The sequence below is a fragment of the Lampetra planeri genome, chromosome 16 (genome assembly GCF_965212315.1).
Source record: "Lampetra planeri chromosome 16, kcLamPlan1.2.h2, whole genome shotgun sequence".
NCBI lineage: Eukaryota > Metazoa > Chordata > Hyperoartia > Petromyzontiformes > Petromyzontidae > Lampetra > Lampetra planeri.
In genome coordinates, this window is record NC_136122.1 from 5,225,285 (window position 1) to 5,246,048 (window position 20,764).

At 43.4% G+C, this 20,764-nt stretch overlaps 1 protein-coding gene across 2 annotated transcripts in view; it reads right to left on the reverse strand.

The window, feature by feature from the left end:
- Window positions 1-19,336, reverse strand: part of LOC144722949 (SH3 and multiple ankyrin repeat domains protein 2-like) — a 679,767-nt gene extending 660,431 nt beyond the window's left edge. For both annotated transcript variants that reach the window (XM_078601389.1, XM_078601386.1), the window contains exon 1: window positions 18,938-19,336. The gene's annotated coding sequence lies outside the window, so the exon portion shown is untranslated. The remainder of the gene's footprint in view (window positions 1-18,937) is intronic.
- Window positions 19,337-20,764: the final 1,428 nt, after the last annotated feature.

Here is a 20,764-nt window from a genome sequence, read left to right on the forward strand (position 1 = left end):
CAAATATAGTGCATAGATAAAAGCACAATTAAAATAAAAACCAATGCGGCCATTTTAAATGTTGGCGTGTCACTAGATTTCAAACGAGCCGAATGATCTGGAGGTTGGGGGGGCATAAGCTCGACGTTTTTGTGATGCTGGGTAGCCATGGCCTTGATAAGGCGAACACTGCAAGGTCTGGGGCCAGCCCTGGCCCCCCTGAGTGATTAGAGATAATGCGGCTGAAAGACAGACGCACTGTCGTGGCCTCCAAGGACATCCTCCCACCACCACACACACACTATATTAGACCCATCACTCAACACATCTCTGGTGACTGCCCTAAGACACTGTGGTTCTGCCAAATGATGATCCTGAGCTGGGATGAACATCTTCCGCCCCCCCCCCCTCACGTTTGCGCTTTTACTCCGTTATTTTTGTGAAACAGCTTTGGTTATTTTTGATAGCCCCAGATGTAATTCGTTGTCGAATGTCACCGCACTAATGTTGAGACCTTGGATGAACCCAGCCTTAAATTTTAACACGTAGGCTTGCGCGACAAATATTATGGTTAATCGCAGATTTTTCTTTGGGGGGGGGGGCAGATTACATCGTACCCAAATTCTTAAATGTTGCGTGGATCGCTTTCCAACACAGCGGTGTTGCTGCTGAAGCAGTCATAAATTGGCACGTGTGTTCATCACGTGACAACGTTATCTATTGGCTGCGTCGGGTGGAGGAGGGTATATGACACAAATTTTACTCAAACGGCGATCTGCATTAAAAAAACACATTGATGATGAACCCATTGCATGACACACCCCTCGAAGACAAATCGCAAACAACGAAACTTAAAAAAATAGACATTATATATTTAAAATGTATTATAACACGTATGTTTGTTGCTTATTAAGCACACATACACCCCAAAGCACAATAATGAAATAAAGTCCCCACATTAATGAACGCGACAGCAGAGCCCTGCCTGCAATGGCATCAATGACAAAAGGGGTACGCTGGCAAATTAGCCATCTGTTCCCGGCCACGTCTGTGGTCTAATTTAGCTGCTAATACAGCAGGGGGGGGGGGGGTCAGGAGTGAACCAACAACAGCCGTGAGGGGTGGGGTGTGAGGGGGAGGAGGAGGGGGCAAGGAGCCAGTGAATGCACTTGCTGTGCCCTTCCCACAGTAACACTGTGGCCATGCAACAACCCAAACTAGGGGGCCATATAGTAAACCGGAAGAGGCCCATATACACAGAGATACTTAGTAGACAAGCCAGGGTCGTGCGACTGTGGTCATGCAATTCAACCTATCGACCGTAAATCTCCACAGCCTGCGCTCCTTCATTGTAGGAAAGGCAAAAACTACACCAATTCTCTCCCGAAGCCCTCTCTAGCCATGGCTAGCCGACCTCGACAGTGGCATCTAACTCTTGAACATATTGCCATACGCAAGAAGAGAACAGTAACACAACAATCCTATCGTGGATACATTATTTGATGATGCTGTTGCATTGGCAGCAGCGCAGAAGCACAATTAACAGAAATAATACCTAAAGTCCGAAATGTCGCCAATGACATATATTTGTTTTCTTTTCAGGCAGAGTTGTTGACGGGTGTCTTAGTTTTATTTTCTCTCTCATGGATATGGTCCAACGCCTTTGCTGAAGTAATCACAAGGCTATACCGCACGACAGAGTGTTTCACGGACATGCCGCACAGCTCTCTGACGTTCGTTTTCCGGTTGTACCGTGCGCTGCCAGCTTGTCCAATTCCCAGAAGAAGCTGCCGGCATGTGGGAGAGCGAAACGTCCGACATGTTGCCGAACAACTCAAAGTAGCCCGTAGACGCATCGCGGACCAATAAAGCCACATCACCTTCACGATACACGTTTGCTTGCTTAGCCAAATAAATAGCAGGAATAAACGTAACGTATCTCGTGTATTCTACCACCAAGCTCTCGGAGTTATTCCACGCGTGCACCTCTCTGGGTTTCTTTGTGCACTTTACTGCTTTTGTTCCATTTTCTTTGTCAAATGTCCACGTTTCTAAAGAGGAATGCACGCATTTTATAGTACCCTACCCAATTCGGAGACAGTGTTTTAAAAAAAGGTCAAGTGGGATTGGGCAGGAGACGCCGCTGGAATGGATGATGCGTCGGAGGATCAAGACAAACGCTGGCATGGCAGCCTACGCAGAGAACATCCCCGATGGGACGTCCACAGCGGATATGGAGCAATAACATCAGCTCATGTGCAGAAGCTTAGGTGGAACGTTCCATGGCGTGGGCGTGGGCGATGGCGGCAGCTTGGGGGTCGCCTTCATCCAGAAGTGGATAGAGCATGGATCGTGAAGATGCATCTTATACATTAGTGTATTCGATCGCTACATTTACACGTTCATATTTCTCTCTCTCTGTGTGTGCCATGTCCTTTCTCAAATCGATCATGGCCTTCCATTTAGCTCCATCCAAGACAGGGGTTGGCAACCTGTGGCTCCAGAACTGCGCGTGCGGCTCTTCAAGGACGTCATTTAGTAAGGAACAGGGTCTCGTATTCAGCACGTGCATTGCAGCTTGCACCGAATTCGAACAAAAATGGCCGTTGTTATTTTGGTTGCCAACCCCTGGTCCAAGACATTACTCATTAAACGTTGCATTAGATACTGCTATTTGCATGCAATTGTTCAAATTACTTACGTATCATATATAAACACCGTATACTAAGGGGGTTCAGCTCTTCCAACACGTCTGGTCAACATGGAAGAGTAGACCAAAATTTATTCAATAGTTCACTCTATAGCAGAGGCCATTGCACCAGCGGTGTCGTTGAGTAAGCAATTACGGGGTCGCACCTTTACCCTTTACTCGAGATGTAACGATTCATTGCCCTGATGAATCGATACATTTTGCGATGCACGGTCGCGATTTGATCGAATACGATTACTCTTGTTAAACTGCGGCGAATATAACGGAAACCACTGACTGTGGCAGTGAATCCGCCATGTAAGACACCTAATACGAATCCCAAGAGAACAATTCCTACAGAGAGGCTTCATTGGCACAATCATACTTTATCAACAACAGCAAAAACATTCATGTAAACAAAAAAATTCTTAAATCAGAAAGCAAATACTCTCCGTGTTTGCATTTCTCTTTAGTGGCCCATTTTTCTAATGGCCATTGCCCAAGCAAATGTTAGCTTTATTTTCAGTTTTCAAAAAAGTCACCATTTGCTCATGACAAGTTGTCAAATAATGTTTCGGAGGCTTTGCGTCTACAACTGATGGCAACGCAGGCAGCCCGCAAGATTGCAATTGAAATGTTACACACGTTGCAGGGATAGTGGTATCCATTAAGAAGAGATAAGACAGGAATAGTTAAAATGGCTCGCATTCACTCCAGCTATTTTTTTCAAACAGCCTCCCTATCAGCAACGTGCATGGTTATGTTATTTTATTTAAATGCTATCATAAAAAAAAAACATTATGTTGGTGTTAAACTCTTTGGATATTTTTTTTCATACACAGAGAGAACATATTGTGATGTGTTTATAATAAATAAGGGCAAAATTCATGTGAACGTGGTTCCCATCCTCAAATGCGTGTGGCTCGGTGATCTTCTTCCACCCGTGGCCGTAAATCGCGTGCCTCTGGCACGGACCAGTCCCTCCACAGGGTGACCACTTCCCACAGAGCGGGCCTCATTTTATCAACACTAAAGATATGACCGGCTGTGTTGACCACCCCCCCCTCCCCCCAACCAAGCTTTGAACTCACAACCTTCTCACCGTGAGTCCAGTGTCCTTCCTGGTGCCACCTGGCACAATTATACGAATCAGCAAAGGCAAAGGTGCAGCCGTGAAATGTCTTGTTCATCCCACTGCTTCTGCAAGGGCCTGCACGAGAGAGAGAGAGCCCTGGAGAGTGCCCCCTTCTTGAGAGGGTGATATGGCCTCCTCTTCCACACTGGTCCGGACATCTTAGAAGAGGCATGAGTACCCAAACCCTCCACCGCCACACGCGACCACCTGCCGATTGACTAACTGCGATAAACCCATTCCCTCGTTATGCGCGAGGGATACTTTCCGGAGACGCTTGAGAATAGAAAATTTTGCGGTTTATGACATCGACCTACGAATTTACCTGAAATAAATACATAAATAAGGTATTAACAACGTGAAAAATATAATAACACACCTCTTTATCTCACCACTTTCTCTCATCACTTTATCTCATCACTATCTTGCATCACATTATCTAAAATAGCTGTATCTCTCATGACTTTGTCTCTCATCACTGGCAAATATAAGATATTGGCACTCTAAATGTATTGCTGAAGAAGGATACTGCATCTAAGCTGGACCAAAAGAGTGGCCAACGTAGAAGTAATATAAAGGTTGCGCACAGAAGAAGACAACCTGATGATGCAGGCAGTGATGAGAAGGAAACTGGCACTGTTTAGACACATTTGTAGAATGGACAACAACAGAAACATTCAAAGTGGAAGGAACCAGAAAGAGAGGAAGACCTAACAGAGAATGGCTTGACAACGACATCATAAGAGATTGGTGCCAGAGAGATGTGGCACTACTTCAGTATATTGGCACAAGACAGAGGAAAGTGGAAACAAATGACGAAATGCGCAGTGGACACCTATGGGGCTATTTGCCAATGGATCGTGATGATGACAAATACATTAAATGAGAGATTATGTGATTATAATGAATTCGAGATTAACATCATTTCCATAACCCCAACCCAAATCATCCCCACACTAATTTTTGGATGTGTCGCATAACATAATAAAGTCATCGACCATAATCTTCAACAACTTAGCTTTTCAAAGGGGAATATATATATATAAATATTTCCTGATACACGTTTGCAACCATACACCAATATACATTTTGCAAGCGTTCATTCAATGTTCAAACAAGTGTGAAAGTTAATAATTGCAAAACCACTCAATGTCATTCCAGGCATTAAAATAGCAGAGGCGTGGGCGTAATTACACGATATTTCAGGAAGCCTAGTATTTACACGCAAAAACGAGCATTCAAACGTGAACGCACCGCGCATCCCCCCCCACCCCCCCATCTGTTGATCGCTCCCGTGCATGGCAATGTTATACATGCGGCATCCTCAAAGACGCTGCACATTAAAATCATTCAAGAAAAAAAGAAATGGACCAACGCCACGACTTTCAGTTTCAATCAAGTAACAAAATACCTCTCTTGCCTCAGTGCGCTTAATTATAGCCGACACGCTCGTAGTGGCCTGCACACTCAGAATCCCTTCAGTTTTGTCACAGCTGGTTAAGTAGGCAATGGATGCCGATATTAACTTTGCTTCACAGTAAGTTAATGCTGTAAAGACATGCACGAGAAGGGCTTGTAACACGGGAGTGCTGAGATCAATACTCGGTGCCATCTGTCAACAGTGGCGGATGTAACAGACACGCACGCACCACTCTAGGGCATCTTAAGCGCTTGCCAAGTCAGCGCCCGTGTCCCTTTTGAGCCAAGTGGTCCGAAGAGGGCCGCACAATGAAGTACCTGTGCTGGTAAATCACAGTGAAAGCCACGGCAAAGATCAACAGCCCCAAACAGTATTTGCGGACAAGCTTGTTTGATGCAGATCAAGGCTCTCTGTACACAGTCAAGATGCGTATATTCTCATCAACGCTGGACAGTGCTCATTTCTTTTGGTGATCCTGTGATAAACACGTGGTGATGGTGCAGCCCTGCAATCGCTTGCACACGCCAATGCTGGCAGAGGTCTCCATTATGTCTGTGTGTATGTTGAACTTCTTTTTCAGCGTACATAGCCAACCGTGCTGATCGGAGGTTGGGAGTGAAGGACGCACAAACTAAACATAAAAAAGCAGTTCTTGAGAAATGAGCTTTGTATCTATATTCAAAAGTGCATAGCTCCAGTGGCTTCCTAATATTAGAAGGGAGAGCGTTCCAGGTGGCTGCAGAAGCACATCTGAAAGCGCGCGATGCGGTGACCGTCTTTGTTTGATGGCCAGCCAAAAGCCTCTGCGAGGATGACCGGAGTTCACGCGATGGTTTATGCTCCTTGACGAGATTAGTAAGGTATTGTGGTTCATTTGTGGCGAGCATTTTGTGTGTAATGAGTGCAACCTTATAATGTATCCGTTCGGCAACCGGAAGCCAATGGAGCTCAGCGAGCATAAGAGGGCGTTCCAGAGAGCCCCTCCAAGCGGGTATATTGCTTTCTCTACCACATTGGCTAAAAGTCTGCAGAGTATCCAAACCTTACCTCACCACATGTGACCTACCGATCAACTGTGCTGTACACATTGATATTGCTGGTAGGTCAGAGGTGGGGAGGTTTCGGTAACCTGCACCATCGTTTCAACTGCATCACCATGAGAATTAACTGAAGAAGCAACCTCTGGATCGTAAACCCGGTGTGCTAACCGTATTTTATTTTTATTTTACCAGGTAACCTCCAGCTGTGTAGCTCTTTTTCAGAAGTGACCTGGCCACAAATGTTAGCTCAATGTAGCGGCTTATCATGTGGACATGTTTCACAGTCAAATACTCAAATACGTTACACCACGGCAGGATCGCGATCCTGAACTCATTGTGAAACCTCAAAGTTACCAAAGCTGGGAGCTCAGTGTCTCCGAAGACCCAGCACACACATCACGCATCAGGTCGTGGTGCTCATTTCACCGAATTGATACTGAGATTTGAACTAACAGCCATTAAATCGGTAAGGTAATAATAAAAAGCGTGCTATCACATTTCACACGTGACGAAATGCCTCATACGTCATGGTTTTTTTTTCTAGAAAAAAATAAAAAATCCTTAAAATTACATGAGCTTAACACATTCAATAATTGTATCGCACTGAGAGTCAACAAAGGGAAGTATGGGTACTTATGATATGAATCTAGTCAATTTACATGTGTCTATTTGTCAGAGTAAATATAATATTCTGAAAAGATAAGCATGGATTTTCAAATTGTCTCACAGACGGTTAGGTAGCTTTTTTCTTTTTTCTTTTTCTTATTTTAAAAATATTCTTATGCCCCCCAATTATACCCCAATCGTGCTTTGTCGTGTTGTACCCCTAGACAAAGACAATTTCACAACAGAACTCTCTCAACGAGCAGTGCCACTACCCTTGTGTCAGAGAATGGCCCAGGAAAATGATGGTCACAGAACTACTTCTGAAGTCACTTCAATGAGCACAACATATCTATTCCAAGCACACACTGTTTTTGACTCAAATGTCGATAAAAACCAAAAGTGTTACATTTGCAGATTTTAGAAAAGGAACAATAAGTGATTAAGCAAATTTCAGAAGCATTGTTTTTAGGTACAATTATTGGTGACTGGGCAGAGACCGTTATGTAACTACGCTTGAGATTGTGGTTTAATCACACTTTGGCTGTCTGGATTCAAATTTAACTCAATTCTCTGACAGCTTATCTCCACAACACATCGCACACATAGAAAGCATTGACATTTAAAAGACTGTTGAGTAATGTTACAAAAAACTTTTTGTAAAAGAACACAGTATTTTTTTTCAATTCTTTATACGATATAAAACATATTTTTACTTAACAACATTCAAATGACTGGTTCCAGTCATATGAATGTGGATGTTTTCCCATTAACTTAGCAAAACCAGCATATGAGTAGTATAGACACTTTGACTGCACAAAAACATATACGTTTAAAATCCATGTTTGTTTAATGTGAAAACAAATCTGATTATACCGGTTTAGACATAGACACAGAAATGGACACGAATCCAGAAAGCCACGCGTAACAATGTACCCTTTTCATCAACTAAAATCGATCTTTATGCTCACCGTAATTTGCACGCAAATTGATTATTTTAAAATTATGCAGATGACTTACAAATTATAATCCACTGTTATTGTTAAGGATTTAGACGAGGGAAACATTTGAGAAGCAATACAAACGAGATGGAAAATAACACGATACATTTCGTTATCTCAATTGAATGAACCTTAATCGTGGCAACGAAGAATACAAACAAATCCATTGACAATTAAATGGGGGCAGAGGTGTTTGGATTTATGTTTTTTTTATTATGCTTGCTGCATCACAGGCCTAAAGGCCCCAAACGCGAGCAACAAACACACCTTTTGGAGGTGTAACGAATACGATGGATAATGGATGAGTGTGTCACGGATTAGGATTTGTTGTCTGTAAATACAGCACTTGCATGAATGAGTTGTGAAGTCAGACCTCATACGTCCCACTGGCTCAACCGGTTGAACCCAATGAAAATGCTTGAGTGTTCCACAAGTTACAACAGCTTTGCATCGCAAATCCTGCAAAATGGAACGCTCGCATTATAAACACTGCGGACGATTCCAAGAGATTGTATTCTAATTTAGAATTCCGGCCAAATGGAAGCTCTCAACCAACTCAGCTTGAATTGTTGAAACGAAAATGTCTGCGGAGACTCGATAAATTGAGGTAATAGCGAACAGGCGAAATTATTAGTCATGAGGAAATAGCGATTACAATTAATCAAATGCAACATATTGCGCTAAGATTGATTTTAGAAAATAATGTGACGTTTTTTTAAGGTTGTAATTAAATTATAGCTGAGGAAATTACTGCAATGCAATTTTGTTCATACGAAACATCGCTCACCAATTTATTGATCCTTCATCCAATTTTGCATATTTAAATGTTTGAAATTGCTCGTGAACCGCTCTTTGAAAAACTGTGGAAGTTAATCTGCTTATGCATCCTCAATTGAAAAAGCAACTTAATGAGCAAAATAGATGGACATCTCTGGTGGTGTAGTTTTTATTTATTTATGTCCACAGGATAGGGTCCATTGAGCAAAACATCTCAACGGGCCACGCTACATTATATCTCTGCATCGTTTGACTGGCATATCGGGATAATCTGGCCCCTGTCATGGAAACGTGGAATTTTCCACACTGAATCAGAGCTGCTAAAGGCGAGCCCCGCTCACATTCCTTTGCGCCTGGAGACACTTTGTGCTTGTCCTTTTAAAACGAAACCATTAAACTATTTTTATTGAACCAGGTAAGACCCACTGAGCTATATAGCTCGTTTTCAGAAATGACCTGGCCACAAATTATAGCTCAACGAAGTGGCTCATCACGTGAAAATTTATAGCAGCCAAATACTCTGAATGCATGTTTATAAATGTGGAGGTTTAAACCGGAGGACCCGGAGAAAAATCCATGCGACCACAGGGAGAACATGCAAACTCCAAATATACAGGTGTCTGGATCTAACCCACGAACTCTTGCAAACCAGGTGAGAGTGTTAACATCTCGCCACCATGGTGCCCTTTGACATACTGTAAGAGTTACACAAACTACTGTACCATCTATCTAGTTGTCAATTGTTCATGAGGCGATCCACATATACAAACACAGAGACTATTTCAATCGAGAAGATGGATTCTGGCTCAGCAATCATTGGAAGGACGTAATAAACCATTTTGGATCTTAACTGATTGTTGTTCACGTTTACGGTGACTTTCAGACCGCAGTCCACTCACTGGCATTAACTGTGTATCTTGTGTTCTCCACAGGGAATGCATTATTTGCTCCGCTGCGGGTCTCCTTCCACCGCTTTCCCATTGACATGTTTCATTGCTTGTACATACTATTAACATTCCCTCCCTTTGTTAATGCTACCCTCTGCCCCCTCCCTTTGGTGCTGCTGATCCTGCATAATGCATGGGCATAATATGACTTTGAAACCCCCCCCCGCCCACCTCCTACGCATTTCCCATGAATATGCTTTATTCCTCTTGATATGCACATTCTTTTGTTAAGGCGCTCTTCTTCCACCTCCAACCCAGCTTATATATAAGCTCCAAGCTTGGCAGTGTCTCATTCTTCACCTGAAGATGGCTGCTTGCGTTGTAGCCGAAACGTCGTGAGATTAATTTTATTATGTTTTTTTTATTACTTCCCTTCTACGTGACTTTACCGAAAGAACTAAGAAGATCTTCAGCACGTGTTGGTCATGAAGCATAAGCTTCTGAAAGCAAAACAACAAAATTCTTACATCTTAAACTTTCAAATTGTGACAATACACCCACACTGGTGGCAGTTCTTGAAGCGTTATTTAACACCTGCCAGGGGTGTTTGTTTGGGTATGTGCACATCGCAGCAAAGTCTGCACTGACAGTATGATTCTGACTACTGTACTCTGTAAGTATAATCGTCTGGCAATTTTTTAAAAGGCATTAGCAAATGCCACGATTAAAATAACCAAATGAGAGAATGTGCATTTCCTTTGGTAAGGGCGACAATTATATGTTTTTAGTCTGTCAGTTGTTGAAAAGACCAAATGATAGCAGTGCCAGCAATAAAAGATTTACATTGTGTTAAACAAACAAAAGCTTCAGTTTTTTATTCTAGAATGTTGTAGCATCCCAATGATTATTTTCATGAAATTGAAAAATGTGTCACCTGAAAAACAGACATTTATAATATATGTAAGGTTTTCTTTAGGCATTCAAATGAACACATTTATTTATCAGGTACATCATCTTCCATCCATTTGTTTTACATTTGCCACGTGACGTGGTTTGCCTACGCAGTTTGTGCATTTCTATACAAAAGATGTAAAAAATGCATTTGTTGCCCGCTGTGATGTCTCTTCCCGTGTTATGGAAGTGTGCCAGAACAATAGAAAATATATTCTGTGTGTGTGAGCTCGTGGGTTTCAAGCCACTTTAAAAAAAAAATAACAATACCTTCACACGGAATGCCCTATTGGCACAACGCAAAAGGGTGAGCGGAAACGTACGGATGCGGCGAATTTCGCTCGAAAATTTTCAATCGTTACTTCATTTTTTTTCTTCCGCTTTTAAATATTAACGTGATTACCCCTGCATTCACGTGATTACCCCTTCGTCAGATGTCTACTCAGCCATTCGTCCCCCAGAGGTAAACAAAATAAGTAGCGCTCTGTATGGAGGAAAACGTTTTTTTGGGTCGCGAAAATAAAATGAGAGGAAAAACTTTTCACATTGCCGCAGATGGCAGATATTTACCGAGGTTTTTATTTCTAAGAGACCGGTGCGAAGAGAGAGCATGAATGACTGTGGCCGTGATGACCTCTTCATTTTTTCGCGAGTCCACGAGTTTGAACAACACATGTGCGGCCCCACAGGCTCTACTCGCAATGTTGTTATTCCCAACGATACCAACAGCAGCAAACACCAATCCTGCTGTCTCAAATAAAAAAAATAAAGCAGGCGTCAGAGATATCACTCTCGCAGAAGCTCTGGAAGCTTCAGCTTCCCCGTGCGAACGTCGCACACAATTTAAAATTGTTCTGAGCGTGTCTTTTTTCTTCTTCTCCTTATTGTATCTACCGTCGCAGAAATAGAGTCGGTAACAGCAGGGGGCCCGCGGGCTTGTGACAGAGCGACATTGCGGGGCTCTGTCACATGGCACGGTTTTCCCGGCATATAAATGTGGCGCGGCTCCGCCGTTTTGAAGTTAAATTGAACAAACAGATCATTGTGTGGCAATCATTAACCAACTTACTCCATCTCAATAGCAGGTGGCGGGAGAAATATCAATAGATCAAATTTCATTTTTGTTCACCCGTTATCAATTATGGTCATTAAAATGTTGTGTTATATTAAAAAAAAACATTTATAAATGTAATTATTATAATTCCAGAGCAATTTTCATGCTTGGACATATAATAATTATGTCGTGTATTTTCCTCCACCATGAGCTTTATATACATTCATAACAGTTAAATGATGGCTTGCGCAGGAAGCCATTAACAAACAGCTGCCGTCGGCTGTAGCAGTCTGTTTATTTTGCATAATTTTTCAAATACTGCACTCTCGCTCCAGTCAAAGAACAAATATTCCTAATGCGCCTTTTGCCCATGTTATATTATTTAATAATTCATACTTTGCTTCCTTATGAGAATAGAAATTACCTGTCTTTATTATATACGTTTGCAGTAGTGCACGTCGGTTAGAATTTAAAACAAAAACAAGGAGCTCGTCTAGGGCCTGAAGAAAGAATGATAGAGAAGAAATCATAAAGCTTATGGAGCAATTACACGTGGATATTTCCAGCAAAAAATCATCATATATGGCAAAAAAAACTTTGCAGACGAAGAGAATGATTTTCCGTGTCCCAATATGAACAATGAAAAGCTTCCTATAACCGTAGAAAATAACCTTGAGCATCATTAAATAACTGGGACAACCTGTTGGATGGTCGGAACACTAACTGAATGTTTACACGACGCCTCAATCATTAGTGTGTTCAAAAGGGGAGGCAAAGCTGATTTGAATTTCATAACCACAGGTCTCTTAACACACGTGTATAACCTATTCATGAAGATCAAGAAATTGCCAATTTCGAGGCCAATCAACCACAAAAGCAAAGCTAGATTTTAAATCGTTTCTACCAATGACCACGTAAAATGATACCAATGTAGAGGAGACAAAAAAATAATGAAGATAAATGGTGAAGGTATTAACCATCAAAGATTTTCTGAAGCCCTCGCCATCCCTTACGGTTCCGCGATATAAAAATCCGACTACCACGTTTGCAAACGAGCCGATTTAATTGCCCCGCCTGCCAGGTGGACGTCCCCTGGAGGACACGATCCATTCCGTGGCTGCCGCTCAGTCACCAGTCTTGCAATGTCAAAATAGCGTCAAGTCTGAAATTTCGGCGGTTTTTTCCCAAATTAAAAGAACAAAGTCACATGAAGGAAGTGGTATAAAGAAGAAGAAAAAAGCTAAATAAATTAAAGAATTCCATATCAGCTTCATCTACAATGGATTGATAATGGTTGATGATGAATTTGGCCATTATTGAATATACAATCTCCAGTTTGTTCCATATAATGTTTATACGAATGTTTTTTTAGTTTTTACCACAAAGATCGCATTTTTTCACAAATCTGAATTGCAATTCCACATTTCCATGGCAGGGTTCAGTTCATCTGACATTTGATTTCCCACAATTTGATAACCATAAATGGGGATATGCTCAATATATGAGTAATTGGTAGTGGAATTTCCTTGCTTTCTATTGGTCTTAGCATCACAATACATTGAAATCAATGTAAAAATAGTCACCTCTGAAATTTCAACCATTTCCCCACAAGGTGAAACATGTATTTAGATGATTAAGCTGCTATAAATTTAAACGTGATCAGCCACTTCGTTGAGCTATCATCATTTGTGGCAAGGTCACGTTTGAAAAAGAGCTAAACAGCTCAGTGGGCCTTGCCTGATAAAATAGATTTTAAAAAACTGTTTAGTAAAATAGTTAATAAAGCAAGTGAGGGAGCAAGCGTACCATTGGCGAGCGGGCGGGCGCAGTCGTTGGCACGAGCGGGGATTGGCAGAGCCCCAAACTCTCCCACCACAGCTTAAACTTCCCACGCATTAGGCGATACCGTTTTCGCAGTCATCGTCATCATCGTCAACAGCCATGATCAATCCCCACCCCCACCAAGCCGTTGGCATCTCTCACGACTTCTGTGATGTAGTAATCCACCAATAGCACCTCCGCAACGAAATGATTCAATCTCTCCATCTCCTCGGAAGCATTCAAGTTCCTTGGTTGGTCACTCTGTCACTGTTGTTGACCATCGGCCATCACACTCGAAGGCAGCCCATCCTGCGGACGGGCGAGGTGATATGACGGTCACACGACACCTGACGCGAGATGACAACCGGACACTCACCATTCACCAGTCATAGCATCACCTGATCCCCACCACTCACCAGTTTGTACAATACCGTGGGAAGCCCATGGAGACTTCATGGTACCATAATTTAAATTGAGTCTGCATCACACACTGGGCTATTTTAATTGTAAAGCAGATTATTAGCACCAGGACTGCTAAGCCAAATTTTTGAGCAAAGGTCAAATTATTTCATTACTTCAACCTTGTCCACATAAACCATCATACCATAGGCATTCAAATTAAACCTAATTTATTTAAATTTGCACAGCAGTAGTGCAGGAATTCTCCAGACACGTGGATGTATTTATCTAGTGCAGGTACAGTATTTACCGAGGGAAACCTGAGCGAGCCACAAGACTCCCTATGAGGAGGGTCCTGCATTGAGGTGTTTGGCTAGTTACCGAAACAGAGAAAGTTTTGAATGCTAGAGAACACCGCAGTAAATCAGAAATAGCCCATGGGTATGAGGAACGTGCCCGAGAGGACGTCTACCAAGGAGATTGAGCAATGAAAAAGGTGCTACGTGGATCGTTACACCGCAGAGCTGTGAGCGATGGTGGCAGCTTGGGCAGACCTTCATCTGGCAGTGAATTGATCAAGACTGATGATAACGCTCGAATTCTATAACAGCTCAGCATACCTACTCGCTTACTACCACCCTACAGGCTCTCTTGCTCCATTGCCGGTGAGCGTGTCGTACGCATGAGGATCTTTGCAACATTCTGCAAACTCCAGCAATTGTAGCGCAGCATTATATTCGAGGCGTGCATCGCCGGCGGGAATGGGCATCGCTCCCCCAGCCAGCTCACAGAGCCGGCTAGCGGTGGTTCTGCAATCAGGGGCTGACAGGGAGCAGTGATACAGAGACAACTGCACACCGGTTTAATTATTATTAGAACTCACCAGTGCAATACAGTCAATGCTCACTGCTGCAGTAAAAAGGGAGCGATGCAGTGAGCATTGACCCAACGTAGAAGATCCCTGGGTTTTATCTGCCATGAAGCTCAAGGTTCACCATAAACCACATCCACTGCACAAACCATGGCAGATGCATATACTTGATGCACAAATAGGAACATAAAAACTCTCCAGTGTGCGACTGTAGTCATCCCGAACAGACCGTACAACATATAATGACGCAATGTCCGATCCACAAATACGAAGGAGACATCACAGCGATGATACACTCCGCTGTTCGTGACGCATTTATCTGGCTTGACCACCTGATTGTGGAATTGTAGTTGTTGCTCTCAATATACATCAGCCATATGAAGATGAAGACTGCTGCAAAGTCTGCCATTGAAAACCACATATGTGATGGTAACCTACGACAAAAGGATGACATTTTTGCGTAATGCACAGAGCCTGTGTGTGCTCTGTACATGCGTCTTCGCTGCGGTGTTGTTTGAAACGTATGATTTTCTGGCCCACACTTTTAATCGATCAAGATGGGGTTTTCTCGTCAGATGCAAAAGAGCCAAGGGCTACGTGCCAGACTGAAGCAAAGGCCCTTAGATTTTAAAAGTATGAATACGTATAGTGCCGCTGACAAGTAAGGCGCCATATCATTGCATTTTGACTGTGGCAAAATCACATTCATAAATAGCCCAGTCTGCCGTCCAAGGGACTCGTATGATCGACAGATGCCGTAACACTGGCCGGACATTGCAGGAGGACTGTACAGCACGTTGACATGTGGACACTGAGTCCACCAGCATCATCGATGACGACGCTTGTGGACTCAAGTCACCTGACCGAGTACGATTCACAGAACCGCACGTTCTGCGGACTACGATGGCGATGTTGTACACCCATCGACTGAAAACGTCCACATTGCACCAAGGTAACAACGCATATAAAGAACACGTGTATTAGGAATTGAAACCCAGGCAGTGGCTGTCCTTTGGAGAGATCGGCCTTCGCCAGAGTAAATGCGGAATTTATACCGCGATCTACCCCAAATGCGGTTTGAGCAAGAAGACACTTTGATTTGATTCATGAATAAAGTAAATCCGCCTAGGGAATTAAAATATAAACATTATACCAAAGTATATACGACAATGCTGCCATGATATAATGGTCAGCACACTGTGTTTAGTTTATTGTCCTTTCCACCGCACCTCTGATTAGCAAGGTTGGCTACATACGGTGCGAAAGAAGTTCAACATACATACATCAGCATGGGAAAGTAGGCCAAAACACCCTCCACAAGGGCTCTCTAGAGTACCCTCTGGTTTATGTATGTTGAACTTCTTTAGCACTGCATGTAGCCAACCGTGCTAATCCGTGGAAGCCCTTTTGCTCATGCCACTGCTGGTAAGAAATTACAGGGCTCTCTCTACCTTAACCTACACGCCATTCGGCTTTCATCCAGTGGCGTATTGATAAAGGGCTGCTAATTAATATAGCGTACGTAAAATACATTTGGAAACTATGACTGCATAAATTTGTGCAGCTAAACACGGCAGACATTGCTCATAATTCAATTCAAGGCACCCCGGTGCATAAAGAAACTGAAATAAATTCAGCGGTTGGATAAATACATAATGCAAAACCCTATCACGCCATGCACACGAGAAAAAAATCACTGAAATTGCCAATGCAATCTGTAAAGGATGCTACTAGACAACAATTGCATTTAAAATTTTCTTCTCATTTGAAGTATATTTATCAGCGAGTGGCAGCAATGCATATGCATCACATTTTTTTCACACGCAACAATAAAGGTTGGGGATTCTGAGCAAACAGACCAGGGCATATATGTATGTTCTCTACATTCGTGCTGTGATCGTCTTCTGCTGTAAAAGAAAATTAAGTGAGGATGTCACCTAGTCCATTAGCACGCATTTCTCACACAGCCAATGCTAATTGTGATTTGTCGAATTAATTCTGTGCAGGTGCTAGCTGCCGACTAAAACATCCGACAGCAAACATGAGTGACCCACTGTTCACCAGTGGGTGGCACTCACGCGAAAAGTCCTACAGAGCCCTCTGTTTAAAGCCATGCAAATCCACATCAATGGTGGAACAATGCTGGGCGATTCATTTATAAACACCCCCACCGATTCCTAATGAACCTCTTACTGGGTCCAATATTGAAAACCATCACTTCCATATTGGGAAAGCGATGTTTGAATGTCCTCGGGGGGAGAGTTTTTAGAAAAAATTCAAAGTGATTTGAGATTGGTGGGAGATTATGGAGATGCTTCAAAACAAAACTGTTTTCTCCGTCTCCCTATGAATAGATGTGCTCCAAATTTTATGATTCAGCAAATATATCTAAAATTCCGACATACTACGTGAGAACATTTGTACAATCCGATGATGTTTTTGTTTGTTTTAGTCCGATCCGAAAACTGGAAGTGATCTCACGAGTATGATGGAATGGATGTGCTTTTCCTGGCAATAGTGGTGGGACGTGGCATCGGGTGACGTCGCTAGTGCAAGCACCAATATATTTTACATTCATGCATCGTGGAAATAATCTGAAAATCAAAAATCTAAATAAATATTCCTTAAAAATCCATAACCCCAAATGTTTATATCGGAACTCACCCCTATCCCCTATTATTTAGTGGGGTGTCTATAAATGGATCAGCCTCTAAATTTAAAGGCTTGAGGTCAGTTGAGTTCTTCCAAGCATTCTGCAAACTGGTTTAACACGTCGGCTTTCGCGACCAATATCATCCATAATACTGGTGTTTTTGTGGGTTAGATCGCATAAATATATAAATGTGTCGTTAAACCCGCCACCACCCGACACAGCCAATTAGTAAGGGGTTTGCCACGTAAACAGAACGTGCCAATTCGTTACTAGTACAGCACTAACCGGTGTGTTGGAGAGCAAAGTCACAACATTTACAATCTGAGTACGACTTTTCGCCAGTAATTACAACTAGCCTCATCAGGCTGTTGCCCGATTGTAAATGTTTTTGCTTTATTCTGCAACATACCGGTGTACTGTACTAGTAACGCATTGCCATGTTTTGTTTACGTAACAAACCTTACTAATTGGCTGCGTCGGGTGGTGGCGGGTTTAACGACACATTTATATTCACGCGATCTAACCCAAAAAAAAACTGTATTATGGATTTTGCAAACTGTTAGACGGCATTTAATGTTGTGTCAGAGTAACTTTTAAAGAAATTCTAACAATGATTGAAAATAAAAATAAAACACGTTAAGCAAATTCGAAACGTCCACGCGACACCACATCACTGACGAACAGCTTTTGAGTCGTTCTGTGCACAAAATCGCAACAAAATGAACAGTATGCTACCAGGAGGTGGTACCACAAAGACTGCTCTGGCATGCCTAGGAGTGGGTCCACTTGAACGAAGGCATTATTCCCTGCCACTCATATTGGCAGGTAATGACCCCTTCAGACGAGCGCACTGAAACAGACCATCAGCCAAATAAACAACAGTTTAAGGTTAGCAACTCAGTTTTGCCGTCAGCGTGGCTGCATTTTAGCTTTCACCGAAGACCAACAGGACCGCGAGTGATGAATTCTTGGGCCCTTTTAACAAAATTAAGTTTCTTATTCCAGATTGCGTGGGTTGTGCGCGTCTTGCGCGTTGTCGAAACGCAAATGAATTTAGCTGCGACGCATTCCAGAGGGCGCCATTGGAAGTGATCGTTCCTTAACGACGGTGAATACTGCAGCAACTGGTTGTAACACAGTAGGGCAGCTTCTAGAAAAAAACATGTGTCCCTTTTTTAAACAACCACAGATTGCCACGATAAACTTCGAGCCAATATGATTTCAAGAATTCGTTAAGCTTTTGACCACCTTTCATTCCAGATCCTTTGCATTTCAGCTAAATGCTACAGTCCAGGAAAATTCCCGACATGTTGAACTTGATATGCAAGTAATAATAATAATGCTGTTATATACACTTGCGTATGTCAAAACACCAGCAATGCCCCATTCAGTGCAAGGCGTGTACCATACAGACGCCACATTTTACACCGCGACTTTTAAGTCCGCAAACCGCGCTCGGCGCTCCAAACGCGCACGGACGCGCGCAGCTTCCCAACCACACCGCGCTGCATTCTCATCATCATCATGCTCAGCGCTCGGCTCATAGAACCACTCGGGGCATATCACAGACAAACACCCGTGCTTCTCTGGAAACTCCGCAAGGCAGGGAGGTTGCTAGGGTGGGAGGGAGGGGGGCAAATCACGTTGTTTTTAAACTCACCTTTCACTGCGCTGCCGGTGAGCTTGGTGGCTGCTCCGATCGGACGAATCGGCAATTTTTTTTGTTGCGGAGGAGGAGGAAGGAACGAAGGAGGGTTTTTTATCCGAGGCTCCGCAATCCGCCGGAGTGAAATTTGTTTGCGCGCCGCTGGTCGGGAGAGAAAGAGTTGGCAGTGCCAACCAGCGGAGCTCAGCTCCCACCGTAGCCACAAACGCCGGGGAGAAGACTCACGAGATGAGCGGCGGCTGCGATGTCTGTCTGTCCGCGAAGCGCTATTCACCGCCGTTTTCTTCCCTTTCGGGCTGGAGTGGATCGCGCTTTGCCGCTCCAACACGATTGGACAGAGGGACCCCAAGAGCTTGGGTCGTCGTCACCGTGGCAACCCCAGCGTGGAATGCCGACTCCGAAAAGCCCCCCCCCCTCTCCCCCCCCGCCCGCACGCCCCCCTTCCACGCCCCCCCCCTTCCACGCCCTGGCCCAACCCTCTCTTACAGATCATCCACCCACCGATTCAGCCACCCACACTGCCCAAAAGTCACCGCCCACCTCTCCCCCCCCCCGCCCGCTGCCCGGGTTGCTTGCTGAACGCCACTCCCACGATTGCCCCCCCCCACGCCCCTCTTGCATGGTGTGCTGAAGTAGATGTGAGATTTCACTTGATCAGCGATGGATAGCGAAGGGGGAGGAGGGTGGGGGGCTCATTGGATTTCGCAACAATTGATGGGTCTTGAATCCGTCATATACTTTTACTGCCCTGGGGTCAACCTCACTGCTGAATTATGAAGGCTTTCCACACAAAATGTTTATTTTTGGGGGTTGTTTAACCATACTTCCCAACGCAGGTCACTGTGGGGTTCGTGGATTGCAGCGCCAAAACTGTATCAGATAATGGCTCGCAAATGATGTAATCTGTGGTATAAGTTTCCCGGGTTCATCGTGCAGTGTGCAAACCACTGTGCCACACTGAAGTTTATCGATAAGGTGTGTGGTGGGGTAAACTGTGGGTGCTTTCACCTCATCCAAGACGTCTGCACAGTATGAAAGAGTAGAGCTACCTCTAGTGGATGGCTTTTGTTGGCAGCAGGGACATAAACAAGTAATTGTAGTGCTGCACCTTTACCTAAGCTGTCACTCTCATGCAATTTGAATGGTGAAGTGGAAATCCATGTTTATCTCACCAGATTGTAGTCCGACTGTCTATGCTGAGCATCTGATTTTAAATGCTAAAAAGTGTATTTGGTTTAGACCACGGAATGATCTGAACAAATCTGTGGTATGTTCAAAACGTAAAACCTGACACAACCAAACAAATTTAATTGTCACGTGTGCAACCGTTTTAACGCGTCACATGTTATTGTTTCAGCTCACTGGGAAGTAGAGAAATTCTAACAACAAAATTGAGCAATTGTGAGAAATTCCCATCGACTTGCCTGCGAGCCAAAAAAAGATCGGCACGTTAAAACAGTTTAACACGTAGGCTTTCGCGACCAATATTATTCGTAATAACGTTTTTGGGTTAGATCTCGTTATTAATAAATGTGTCGTAACCCTCCACCACCCGACACGGCCAATCAGTAAAAAGTGTCACGTTGACAAAAGACAAATAGTTTACTACTTTAGCCCACCAGTGTGTTGAAGAGTGAATCCACAACATTAAAAAAATTTGAGTACGACGTTTCGCTGGTAATTACCAGCGAAACACTTGTACACATGACAGTGTTATTTGTTTGGCTGTGTCAGATTGGTGGAGGGTTTCACGACACATAATTTGGTGAGATCGTTAAGTTGACCTAACCCAAAAATGTATTATAAACAGTGCTGGATTAA